The 13,286-nt window shown below is 35.2% G+C and overlaps 1 protein-coding gene across 1 annotated transcript in view; it reads left to right on the forward strand.

The window, feature by feature from the left end:
* Positions 1-5,715: 5,715 nt before the first annotated feature.
* slc12a5b (solute carrier family 12 member 5b) overlaps positions 5,716-13,286 on the forward strand; it is a 110,860-nt gene continuing 103,289 nt past the window's right edge. Inside the window, exon 1 of the mRNA XM_055167592.2 lies at positions 5,716-5,834. The gene's annotated coding sequence lies outside the window, so the exon portion shown is untranslated. The remainder of the gene's footprint in view (positions 5,835-13,286) is intronic.

Below are 13,286 nucleotides of genomic sequence, written 5' to 3' on the forward strand. Positions count from 1 at the left end.
AAGAATTTTTGGCAAGTTTATAACAACATGGAAGGTGAGTAAATGATACAATTATAATTTTTACATAAACTTTTAGCTTTTAAGGATTATTTACTCAACCCCATGTCACCCAAGATGTTTGTCTTTCTTTTTTTAGCCAAACACAATTAGAGTTATATTAAATACTGTCCTGGCCAGTGGCGGCACGTGACTGCTCTTCTGAGGGGTGCGAATTCAAAATAAGTGTTCAGAGTGTCATGTGTGTTGCTCGTGTTTTCAAAAATGTGTGTTTGTTGCGTCATGTAGACCATGTGCATCACGTGTCTTGTCAGGGGGAGTGCCTGCTGCACACGCGTCAAAACCGTTTATGATAAAAGAGATGCTCACGTTCACAAAATACACACAACACATTCACTTAACATTAAACTCTGATTACGAATGAGATAATGCAGGTATGTTTTATCATGAACCATTCAGACGTGTGTGCAGCAGGCACTTATTTTGTCATGACATGTGATTCACATGGGTTTATGCGATAGGCATAACACATATTTTGAAATGACGAACAACACACATGACGGGCTACATACATGTTGGGATGAGCTTCGCATTGCATTGTCTCGGAAAATCGAGTCATTGTCCGCCACTGGTCCTGGTTCTTCAATGCTTGATAATGGCATTTACTGGGCATCAGTGTTTTGGAGTTCCAGGGGTGCATCCATCCATCATTGGGGTGATCCATATATAACCTAGTGGGTCTTCTGATTCAAAATGATAGGCTTGTGAGAAAAACTTTATATTTTAAGCTTTAAGCGAGTTATGATGCATATGCAATGTAAACAGACTACAACAACTCAATCGCATTGTTTCTCATGTGTCTCTACTGTGTTTCATCACAATTCATATTACGACTAGTCATGAGATACATAACATCCAATGCGAAAACACATGCCGCCATATTTAAATTGTCTTTTTAACTTTGTAAATGTCTTGTCTCTATCACAAAAAGCTATAAATATGAATAGTTTTTCTCACAAACGTATGGTTTCGTTTCGGAAGACATTTATTAATCCATTGGGTTGTGGATGGATTACTTTAATGATGGATGGATGTACTTTTGAGCTTTGAAAAACATTGATCCCAGTCAATGCCATTATAAAGCAAAAATATAAATACAATATATAAATGTAAAGAACCAGGAAATTATTTAATATAACTCTGATTGTGTTTGTGTTCTGTTAAAAAAGTAATAGATAACTTCTTGGATGGGATGATGGTAAATAATCAGTCAATTTTCATTTTAGTGGGAGGAGTAATCCTTTAACTCATTCGAGTCATCAGACAAGCATCTTGTTGCTTTGACTGAATTCAGTTACAGATCAAAATCCCTGGTGGTCAATCAACATTGCTCAGTCTTATCTATTTAAGTACACTGACGATCCTGAAGGTGTGTTTAACATTAATAAAATAATGAAGTAATGCCTAAAGTGATAATTGAACATTACTGATGATGTGTGCTGTTAACAATCAGAAGGGTAAAGATAAACTAAAACAAAAACGTCAAAGCAACAAGATGACCTGGTTCAGACAACTCAACCCTTTTAAAATGTATTTTATTTAACGGTGCATTTTATCCTTTATCTTAGACAAAGCAGACCATGTTAATTTCATTTAATACATTCTTGAACAAATCTGGGTCCACTTATCATTTCTACTTACAAATTAACATTTCTGTTCTGCTCCGTTTACAGTGTTTGGGTGAGATCTAGACCGAGGACTAAGGCGTTTACTAGGACAGAACTAAGTGTTGTGGCCCACAGGTGAGACAAACTTTGCAACTTTGTATCTGTTAGACACAATACATTGAAGAAGGGCCCATTCATATTATACTTAAACTTGGTCCAGGACCATTTGATTTTTGGTTCATTCACACTGTCAATGATTTTCTGGAATCTGTGTTTATGCCGTAAAGACACATGATGTGTTTAAAGTCCTGCACTTGATAGGTTTTATCCACAGTGTCTGAAGGTTTGTTATTATTGGTTATTTCTCTCGGCAGAAGACTGCATTTTTGTTTATCATAAGACTATAATGGAAGGCGTTATGCGCTGTTCTAGTATGCACATGATTTGAATTAACCCAATTTCAAAGTGGGTATTTGAAAATCCCTGAACTCTGTCCTAGTCCAGTTTGCAGACATTTCTCATCGTGAATGTAAATGTTCATTTAAACCCCCGTTTTATAGAGCTGAACGGTATATCTTGTTGCGATGACGCACATGTATTGTGTTTAATATAAGCTCATGTGAGCGCCTGACACGCTAGAACTGTTATGCTGCTAAATGATCTCTGCTTCAGTGTGGATAGTGACGAGCTCTCTGATCTCTGCTTCAGTACAGTTTGCCAACCTTTGTAAAACCCTTGTTTTAAAGAGCTGAACCATAACTTAAAAACTACGCCATTGTTTCTGCGTCTCATTCACAAAGAGGGCTTTCCAGGTATGTTACGGTAATGGTTCTAGGTCCTCTTTCCTGGAACAATCCCAGAACATCTACGGCACATGTTTGTGTTCACACAAATGCCTGTCTGCCAATGTTATGGATATTTTCTGGGACCAACGTGCTGTGTGAATAAGGTTATATTTTACTCAATTACACGAACACTGATGCAAGCACTTGTTCAACACAGTTTGGTGGTAAGCAAGTGGGTGACTGTTATCTTTAGATATCTCTAACAATAAAATGTATAATTTTCAAGACATTTGCATTAATTCCTCCTATAGCACTCATTTTAAGTATAGCTGAGGATGCAAAGAAGAATTAACTCTGTTTATAATGCACAGCCAGACATTCAGGAATGCAACAACACAGTAGACCAGATGTTTTATATGCTTACATAAAGTACTGTATGCTTTGTGGGTCCACTTTTTGATTATCTATCCAATATACACGATTGTTCATGTTTGCCATAGGCACCTAAATTTAAATATAAAAATGTGATCGTATGATTAATCATTTTTTTGGATGTTTCCATTTAGGTGATCCAAAAGCAACAAAGAGGAACCATGGAGAGGAAGAAGTGGTGTCCAGATGTTTAAAAGGCGGTGTTCGGGACAGGAAACAAAGGCAACAAAGAGGAACCTCTAAGGATTAAAGGCACTGCTTGCAGAGACGAGTGTAGGAAACAAAGACAGAAGACCTGACGAGAATGTTTTATGATTAAATGTTTTTGTTATGTACATGCACGTTATTATTTACAATATATTTCTAAGATACATAAGTATGTGACCTTGTATATGAAATCCAGGCTACTGTCTTAACATCTAATGACATCTAAAGTTTGAATTTACTGATTTAACATTGAGTTCAGTCTTTGGCATGACCTTACTCAGTCAATATTGAAGATGTCAAGATTATATTTTCAGAGAATGTTTTCTGTATTGTGTAGGATGATTTTATGTAGAAAACAGTAAGTCACAAAGAAATACTTTACTGGGTTTTCACAGGCTGTGTCCCATTTGTACAACATATGTGAATTATCTTGAGACTAAAACTTCTGAAATCCAAACTGTTATATTTTAGCATTTCAAATGCAGCCACCCTTTGCCTAGAATTTGAAATGTATACCCTTGAGTTTTTTTTCAGTAATTTTTTTAGATCTCACCCTGAGATATTTGTAAAGAAATTTCCATGTATTATGGGCTTGAATTACTTATTTTATCATTTTGTCCAAGTAATTTGAAAAAAAAAAGTTTTAAATTAAATTGTAGTTCTCAATTGAAATAAATGTATATGTTGAGACATTTTTGTCGACAAACGTAATTGAATCATATACCTTAAGAGTATATTATTTTGAAGGTTATAAGAAATATTTTAGTTAAGTGTTTAAAAACGTTTACACAGTAGTATAGCAGTGTATAATAGTTACAGAATATGTAATTTATGTGTGACATCTAAATATTATGTTACTGATTTATCCAAGTTGTTTATGTGTTATATTTGTCAAATGAATAAATTTGCAACGGTTATTGACAGTGGTGTACTTGTTTTTAGTTGTTATTGCACAGAAGCACATTATTCTGAATAAGTGTGAATGAATAAAGGTTTAAATTAATAAATAAATGCCCGGTAAAGCCCGTGCAGAGCGGCTGAAATTGCATCGTTTAAACAACGGCCCGAGGGCATTTGCGACGAGATGCCGACATCTAGACGACATCTTCCCAATGAGCAAACGCTCCCTGAGCGACATCTTGCCGATGGAACTTTGAAAGTCGGCACAACGTCGGCCAGATGTATGTGTGCTGTCTGGGTATGCATTGTTTAACACATTATTTATTGTTAACTCTTAATGTAATTGCTAAATAATATGAAGAGTTGGGTTCCAAAACGCAATAAACGCCATTTTTGAAAAAAAAAAGAGTTAATGCCAAAATCAGTATTATATCAGGTCAGTATTTAAAAGTAAATTCTTAATTTTACGCAAAATCCAATATCCGCCGTGTTATTCTGTCAACTTTTCTCCATTTTTTCCCAAAACGCAATAAACGCCAATCCTCCTTTTCTACAGAATGCAATCAATCGGCTCCACAAATTACAGCGCACCATTCCACGCAATATAAACAAACAATGGCGGCGCGGTGAGTACAAGGAATCCTAGTTTTCCTAATCTACTTTATACTTTGTGATCAACAAACAAACAAAAACAAAATAATACTTTAATGGCATTGATAAACCTGTGGTTTTCTGTGATGGGAAAGAACCGTAAGCCATCAAAATCTAATAATTTACGCGTGAGGCACTCGGGAGACGGGTGCTTGTTCTCTCGACAGCATCAAGATTCTCTCATGCTTGACCTTGAGGCGATCTTATGAAAAACTTTCCATTATTCACAACAAAAATCGAGCAGGACCAAAACATTCTACAGCTGATCGCTGTAAAAAATGTTAAGCAACGTCCCAACTCCAAGTATAACCGCAGCAATGACAGTGTTATTAATATGACAAAGTAAGTGTTTTGATTAATGCAACATGGCAAAGATGAATGCACATTTATACATTGATTGAATAGATTTCTAGCATTTTGGAAAAAAAAACTTGTCATGGATTTATTGCATTTTGTGGAAAAAATAATTCGTGTTTATAATAAATCTTTGAAAATCAAGTTATGGATTTGAATTTTTTATGTTTTTATAACCTAAAGATGCTATGTGAAAGTTTGTAACAGAAAATAGTGGTTTTCATCTTGTCACTTTCTTGGTATAGAGAACACTTTTTTACCAAAATTTGTCAAAATGGATTTATGGCGTTTTGGAACCAAACTCTTCATATAATCGTTAATATATATTAATGTCACCCTACCTGTAAAAAGCCAGCCTAAGCCATTTTTGTGATGTACTGTTTTCTACACAGTACCTACACAATGTAAAAAACATTTAGTGGAAATATAACCTTGATATCTTTAATGTTGACTGAGTAAGGTCATGTCAAAGATTGAAATCAATGACTGAAATCAAACTGATGCTTCTAATCTCATCATTAGATTATAAGACTTTAACTTGGAAAATAACCCTGCAGATGTTGTCTTATTTATAAAGTGTATTTGTTGCACACAGACAGTGATCTAACAGCATTTAGATGATTTCTGGCACAGTTCCTCAGTGTTTACCTAAGAAGCTTGGCCAAGAACATTGACACTTGGACTGGTTTGTAATCTGCTTTATCGGATATTCTTGACCACAGGAGGACATCATGGTTTTGTTTTTCCTGCGTGATCAAAATCAATCCGAAAGGAGATCTGGAATCCAGTCAAGCTACCTGTGGTCCGTAAACAATACACAGCAGCACTGTGACAGATCCGGGTGAGTACATTTGCAGAAATTTTTGTCTTTTATCTTCTTTGTGTATAGACATAGTGCATTTAATATCGACATGATCCACATCCGGTTGAAATTAGTATGTATTGTGCCAATAAAAACAGAGCCTTCACCAGCAGGTGGCATCCTTAGAAAGGATTTGTAGTGGTACAAATATGGCTGGAGGGTGATCAATGTACTCCCCACATCCAAATAAATCTGACAAGCCATACAAAGAGGATAAAAATGAAATCCATGCAGCAGAGGATTTAATGTAGGCCAATTTTCTATGCATAGTGTCCCTACATGATCTTCTGTAAAGGTTTGAATTTAAAACTATCTTCAGCTATCATGTAATCTCTATAAACATGAGTAAAACTAGGGCTAGATATCACAACATTTTTAAATGATTGTGGTCCATGTATAAAGATACAATTAATTTAAAACACTGACCAATGGCAGAGCTGGTTGTCACACTGCATGGGGTAAGTTGTCTCATTGGGAACCTACCATCAGATACACCATCAGTTGCTATGACGTAAACAGATACAGAAAGAGAGAGAGAAAGAGGAGGGAGAGAGGGAAAGGAGGGGGATGCGTGTAGAGCTGATTGGTATTCTGCACGTTGTGTGGATGCGCTGCAGTTTTCTTCATCTCGTGCTATACCAGCTGATGGGCTGCATCACCCCACGCACTTTGTGTGCAAGGGAATCCCATTCATCTATATTTCCTCTGGGATATAAATTCTTTCCCTACATATACACATTAAACTTTCTATGAGAAAACCGAATACACTCGATCTTCTATTAATCCATAGAAGCACAGCATACAATAAAATATTCTTATGCCGTCTTTTGGAATTATCGTAATACAAGTTTCCTAGCCTCGTTATCTAAAAATGTGTGTTCAGCGCATCATATATGCATGACCCTTATGTGGCTTTACTTTGGTTTGTGAGTCTGTGACTCTGGATGGTAATATTGTTTTGCAAGGAGACAGAATTAGCCCCACACTCGAGTTGTTCATATGAGAGGCCCAGTGTGCTCGAGAGATAGAGTTATATACACTCATCCATCTTTCAGATTATGATTGTGGTGCTGAGAGGATTGCTGGACAAAAATGGATTAAGCCCCAGACTGTCTTCCATTTACGTTTTTCCCAAAACTGCTTAACCAAAATCATGAAAAATGGAAGGAGGATAGACTTAAATGACATGGCGTGAAGCTAGAAGGTCATTTTGGCCCTTTTTTGTGCTGTTTTTGGACTTTGAGTCACAGATAATTCATGTATGCTGGACATTCATCCTCTTTCTATATGTGGAAGGAATAGTGAGAGAAAACTATTGTGCTGCAGCATTTGTGTCTCCAGACAAGCAAATCAATGATAATAGTGTTATTTAAAAGGCGCTTTGGGCTTTTCGAGAATTTTATATCCTACCTACAGTAGTGGCTTTTAATCTGCACTGTTTTCCTCGACTAATCTCTGCTTAAACTCACGGTGCTTTACTGAAAAACATGCATTTGGATGCCTGACAAACGGTAGAGAAGTGCATGAGTAAAACATCTTAAAAGCACTTGAATGTCCTCTTTACTCAGACAGCACAAATTTTAAAGGGATAGTAAGTGGTTATTTTTCTCATGCCTAACTTGTAATACACCTTCAGGCAGATTTCCCAGAACATCCAGAACATCTTCACTTTAAATGATATATCTGTGCATATTTTCATATTTATGTGTCATCATAATCTTTAAAGTAATAGTTCACCCCTCAAAATGCCATCTATTCACTCAACATGGCTGCAATGGCAGCTCCACGTCAGTCAGTAAGAAAATGATTGGTTCTTGTGACTAGTCATTATATGCATTGTGTCAAAATACGCATTCACAAGACATGCGAGAACCAGTGATTTTCTTTGTGATCTACATCGAGCCGGCGTGCTGCCATGTTGAGTGTAATCAGTCATATAGATACAGTATGTTTACATCAAACGTGAGTCGACATACTGATCACTAAATAAACCAAAAATATAACACTGGAGTCATTTGGATTACTTTAATGTTAGATATATGTTTTTCTCTGGAGCTTCAAAACTCGGGCACTGTGTAATGCCATTACAAAGCCAAGAAGAGCCAAGATATTATTTAATATAACTCTTAATGTTATCGACTGAAGAAAGGAAGTTATGGATGGCATAAGGGTGAGTAAATCATGGGGTAACTTTATTTTTGGGTGAACTCCCTTCAAACATCTATTCTCTGATATGAGAATGTCTTGGCGTAGGACTGTTTTGCCCAACTAATGGCCAGCCTTCCAACTTCCAACGATTCGATCAATTCCCAAAGGACAAAATCAAGTCCCGGTTTACACTATATTCTCATTAAAGGAGCAATTTCCCTCTGATATATATCACAGTAGGGAAGAAAAGACCAGTAATTTAAGTTTCATGCCCATTTTAAAGGCTTTTAATCATTCTGTAAGGCAATAGAATGTAATTTTTTATTATGCAATATTATGGTTACTTATACAAGAAAAATGTAATAGATAATGTAGCATACATACAAGTATTCATTGTCAGGAAAAAAAGGTACTAAAAAGCTACTTTTCTGTCACTGGGGTGGTACCCTCAAAGGTTCATTCTTGTACCTTTATGGGTATACAACAAATTAAAATGTTGTACCTTTTGGGGTAGAATATTATACCCTAAGGACCTATTGTGTACCTTAAGTAACAATTTTGTACCAGTTCAATTTTAGGGGTACAAAACAGTCACCTGAACCTTTTAAAAGGTAAAAAATAGATCCCTAAAGGATTAGCCCATTTTCTATAAAAAAAATCCAGATAATTTACTCACCACCATGTCATCCAAAATGTTGATGTCTTTCTTTGTTCAGTCGAGAAGAAATTATGTTTTTTGAGGAAAACATTTCAGGATTTTTCTCATTTAAATGAACTTTAATGGACCCCAACACTTAACAGTTTTAATGCAGTTTAAAATTGCAGTTTCAACGCAGCTTCAAAGGACTCTAAACAATCCCAAACGAGGCATAAGGGTCTTATCTAGTGAAACGATTGTCATTTTTGACAAGAAAAATTAAAAATATGCACTTCTAAACCACAACTTCTCATCTTCCTCCGGCTGTGTGACGAGCCAGCGGGACCTCACGTAATTGCATAATGACACTGAAAGGTGACGTGTTACATATATGAAACACAGATTTGAAGCTGACAGTGAGCATATACAACACATACAACAACGTCGGAACGGTCCTCTTTCTCCACACTTGGGCGTAGGTTCGATACGTCATCTGTGACCTCTTGACGTCATTACGCAATTACGTGAGGTCGCGCTGGCTCCTTGAAACTGCAAATTTAAACTGCATTAAAACTGTTAAGTATTGGGTTCCATTAAAGTCCATTAAAATGAGAAAAATCCTGAAATGTTTTCCTCAAAAAACATAATTTCTTCTCGACTGAACAAAGAATGACATCAACATTTGGATCACATGGTGGTGAGTAAATTATCTGGATTTTTTTAAAGAAAATTGACTAATCCTTTAAGGTACAGTAAGGTACCCAAAAAGGTACAACATTGTATTATGTTTAATATACACTGTAAAAAGTGTTTCTGTGCCTTAGTAGATTTTAAAAAAATTAATTGAGTAAACTGTATTAAAAAAAATTAATTCTTGTTTTTTTAATCAAAATATGAGTTAAAATAAAATAAAAATTGGAATAAATTGATTAATTCTAAATGAGCACATTATTGAGTAAATTCAACTTAATTTTATTATCTATAATCGATTTAAATTTGTAAGAAAGAAATTAACTTATTAATTTTGTGTTAAAACTACATGAATTATTTGAGTAAACACAACTAACTAGGCAGTGGACTTGCAGTTCCCAGCATGCTTTGCATGGGACTGCATTTGGAGAGTGAAATTTGAATTGAAACTTTTTTTTGTTTTGTTTTTAACTAAAAAGAAAGACTTGTTAGTGTTTAATGTTCATTTATCTTCGATATTTGGAAGAGTTTCTGTTTCTTCTTTGAGTTTTGTAGTTACCATTGTTCAGAAGACTGGTGCTTGTGCATAGACTGCATACTGAAGTATGTCGCGCTTTACAGCTGCCCAAAACGAAAATTAGTGGGTGTGTTGTTTGAATAAACGTTTCTAGCCCTCATCTGACGGCATAAAAAACAACAACTAACCATAAATACGCTACCTGTACCAAGAAAAGAAGTTTTATCTAACTGAGTAATAGTAGCCCAATTAGTTAACTCAACTCAATTTTATTGCATTCATTTTAAGTAATGTTAGTGTGTTCAATATATTTAAAAAAGGTTGAAAGTTGACTCAACCTAAAACTTCCCATGCAGTCGCTTGCCCCACTTTTTATAAGTTAGATCTAGGTATTACTTTTTACAGTGTACCTGCAAATGTACAAAACAGAACCTTAGGGTACCACCCCAGTGACTGAAAATATACATTTTTTCTGACAGTGTATATATATATATATATATATATATATATATATATATATATATATATATATATATATATATATACACTGTCAGAAAAAATGTATATTTTCAGTCACTGGGGTGGTACCCTAAGGTTCTGTTTTGTTCTGTATATGAAGAGTTTGGTTCCAAAACGCGATAAACGTTGAAAAAAATGAGTTACTGCCAAAATCAGTATTATATCAGGTCAGTAGTTAAAAGTAAATTCTTAATTTTACGCAAAATCCAATACCCGCCGTGATATTCTGTCATCTTTTCTCCCTTTTTTCCCAAAATGCGACAAACGCCATTCCTCCTTTTTTACAGAACGCAATAAATCCATTCCTGATATTACAGCCCATCAGTCACGCAATGTAAACAAACAATGGCGGCGCGCTGAGTACACGGAGTCCTAGTTTTCCTCATCTACCTTGTACTTCGTGATCAACAAACTAAACAAAATAATACTTTAATAGCATTGATAAACCTGTGATGGTTTTCTGTGACGGGAAAGAAACGTAAGCCATCAACATCTAATAATTTCCGAGAGAGACACTCGGGTGCTTGTTCTCCCGACAGCATCAAGCCTATCATGCTAAAACATTGACCCCAGAGGATCTTATGACAAACTTTACATTATTTTACTCAAAGTCAACGAAAATCGAGCGGGACCAAAACATTTTACAGCTGATCGCTGTGAAAATGTAAAGAGACGACGTCAAGTAAACCGCAGCAATGTGTTCTTAATATAACAAAGTAAGTGTTTTGGTTAATGCCATTAATGTTTATTTTTTAATCATTGTATACCACTAGTCAACTAAATAAATATAAAATGGTAAAGATGAATGCACATTTATACATTGATTTAATAGATTTATAGCATTTTGAAAGAAAAAACTGTCATGGATCTAATGCATTTTGTGTAAAAAATAATTCGTTTTTATAATAAATCTTTGAAAATCAAGTTATGGATTTGAATTTTTTATGTTTTTATAACCTAAAGATGCTATGTGAAAGTTTTTCACAGAAAATAGTGGTTTTCATCTTGTCACTTTCTTGGTATAGAAAACACGTAAGTAACAATTTTGTACCAGTTCAATTTTAGGGGTACAAAACAGTCACCTGAACCTTTTAAAAGGTAAAAAATAGATCCCTAAAGGATTAGCCCATTTTCTATAAAAAAAATCCAGATAATTTACTCACCACCATGTCATCCAAAATGTTGATGTCTTTCTTTGTTCAGTCGAGAAGAAATTATGTTTTTTGAGGAAAACATTTCAGGATTTTTCTCATTTAAATGAACTTTAATGGACCCCAACACTTATTAGTTTTGGTGCAGTTTAAAATTGCAATTTCAACGCAGCTTCAAAGGACTCTAAACAGTCCCAAACGAGGCATAAGGGTCTTATCTAGCGAAACGATTGTCATTTTTGACAAGAAAAATTAAAAATATGCACTTCTAAACCACAACTTCTCATCTTCCTCCGGCTGTGTGACGAGCCAGCGGGACCTCACGTAATTGCATAATGACACTGAAAGGTGACGTGTTACATATATGAAACACAGATTTGAAGCTGACAGTGAGCATATACAACACATACAACAACGTCGGAACGGTCCTCTTTCTCCACACTTGGGCGTAGGTTCGATACGTCATCTGTGACCTCTTGACGTCATTACGCAATTACGTGAGGTCGCGCTGGCTTCTTGAAACTGCAAATTTAAACTGCATTAAAACTGTTAAGTATTGGGTTCCATTAAAGTCCATTAAAATGAGAAAAATCCTGAAATGTTTTCCTCAAAAAACATAATTTCTTCTCGACTGAACAAAGAATGACATCAACATTTGGATCACATGGTGGTGAGTGGATTGTCTGGATTTTTTTTGAAGAAAATTGACTAATCCTTTAAGGTACAGTAATGTACCCAAAAAGCTACAACATTGTATCATGTTTAGTACACCTGTAAAGGTACAAAACTGAACCTTAGGGTATCACCCCAGTGACTGAAAATATACATTTTTTCTGACAGTGTATATATATATATATATATATGAAGAGTTTGGTTCCAAAACGCGATAAACGTTGAAAAAAATGAGTTACTGCCAAAATCAGTATTATATCAGGTCAGTAGTTAAAAGTAAATTCTTAATTTTACGCAAAATCCAATACCCGCCGTGATATTCTGTCATCTTTTCTCCCTTTTTTCCCAAAATGCGACAAACGCCATTCCTCCTTTTTTACAGAACGCAATAAATCCATTCCTGATATTACAGCCCATCAGTCACGCAATGTAAACAAACAATGGCGGCGCGCTGAGTACACGGAGTCCTAGTTTTCCTCATCTACCTTGTACTTCGTGATCAACAAACTAAACAAAATAATACTTTAATAGCATTGATAAACCTGTGATGGTTTTCTGTGACGGGAAAGAAACGTAAGCCATCAACATCTAATAATTTCCGAGAGAGACACTCGGGTGCTTGTTCTCCCGACAGCATCAAGCCTATCATGCTAAAACATTGACCCCAGAGGATCTTATGACAAACTTTACATTATTTTACTCAAAGTCAACGAAAATCGAGCGGGACCAAAACATTTTACAGCTGATCGCTGTGAAAATGTAAAGAGACGACGTCAAGTAAACCGCAGCAATGTGTTCTTAATATAACAAAGTAAGTGTTTTGGTTAATGCCATTAATGTTTATTTTTTAATCATTGTATACCACTAGTCAACTAAATAAATATAAAATGGTAAAGATGAATGCACATTTATACATTGATTTAATAGATTTATAGCATTTTGAAAGAAAAAACTGTCATGGATCTAATGCATTTTGTGTAAAAAATAATTCGTTTTTATAATAAATCTTTGAAAATCAAGTTATGGATTTGAATTTTTTATGTTTTTATAACCTAAAGATGCTATGTGAAAGTTTTTCACAGAAAATAGTGGTTTTC

Source organism: Misgurnus anguillicaudatus, chromosome 5 (genome assembly GCF_027580225.2).
Source record: "Misgurnus anguillicaudatus chromosome 5, ASM2758022v2, whole genome shotgun sequence".
NCBI lineage: Eukaryota > Metazoa > Chordata > Actinopteri > Cypriniformes > Cobitidae > Misgurnus > Misgurnus anguillicaudatus.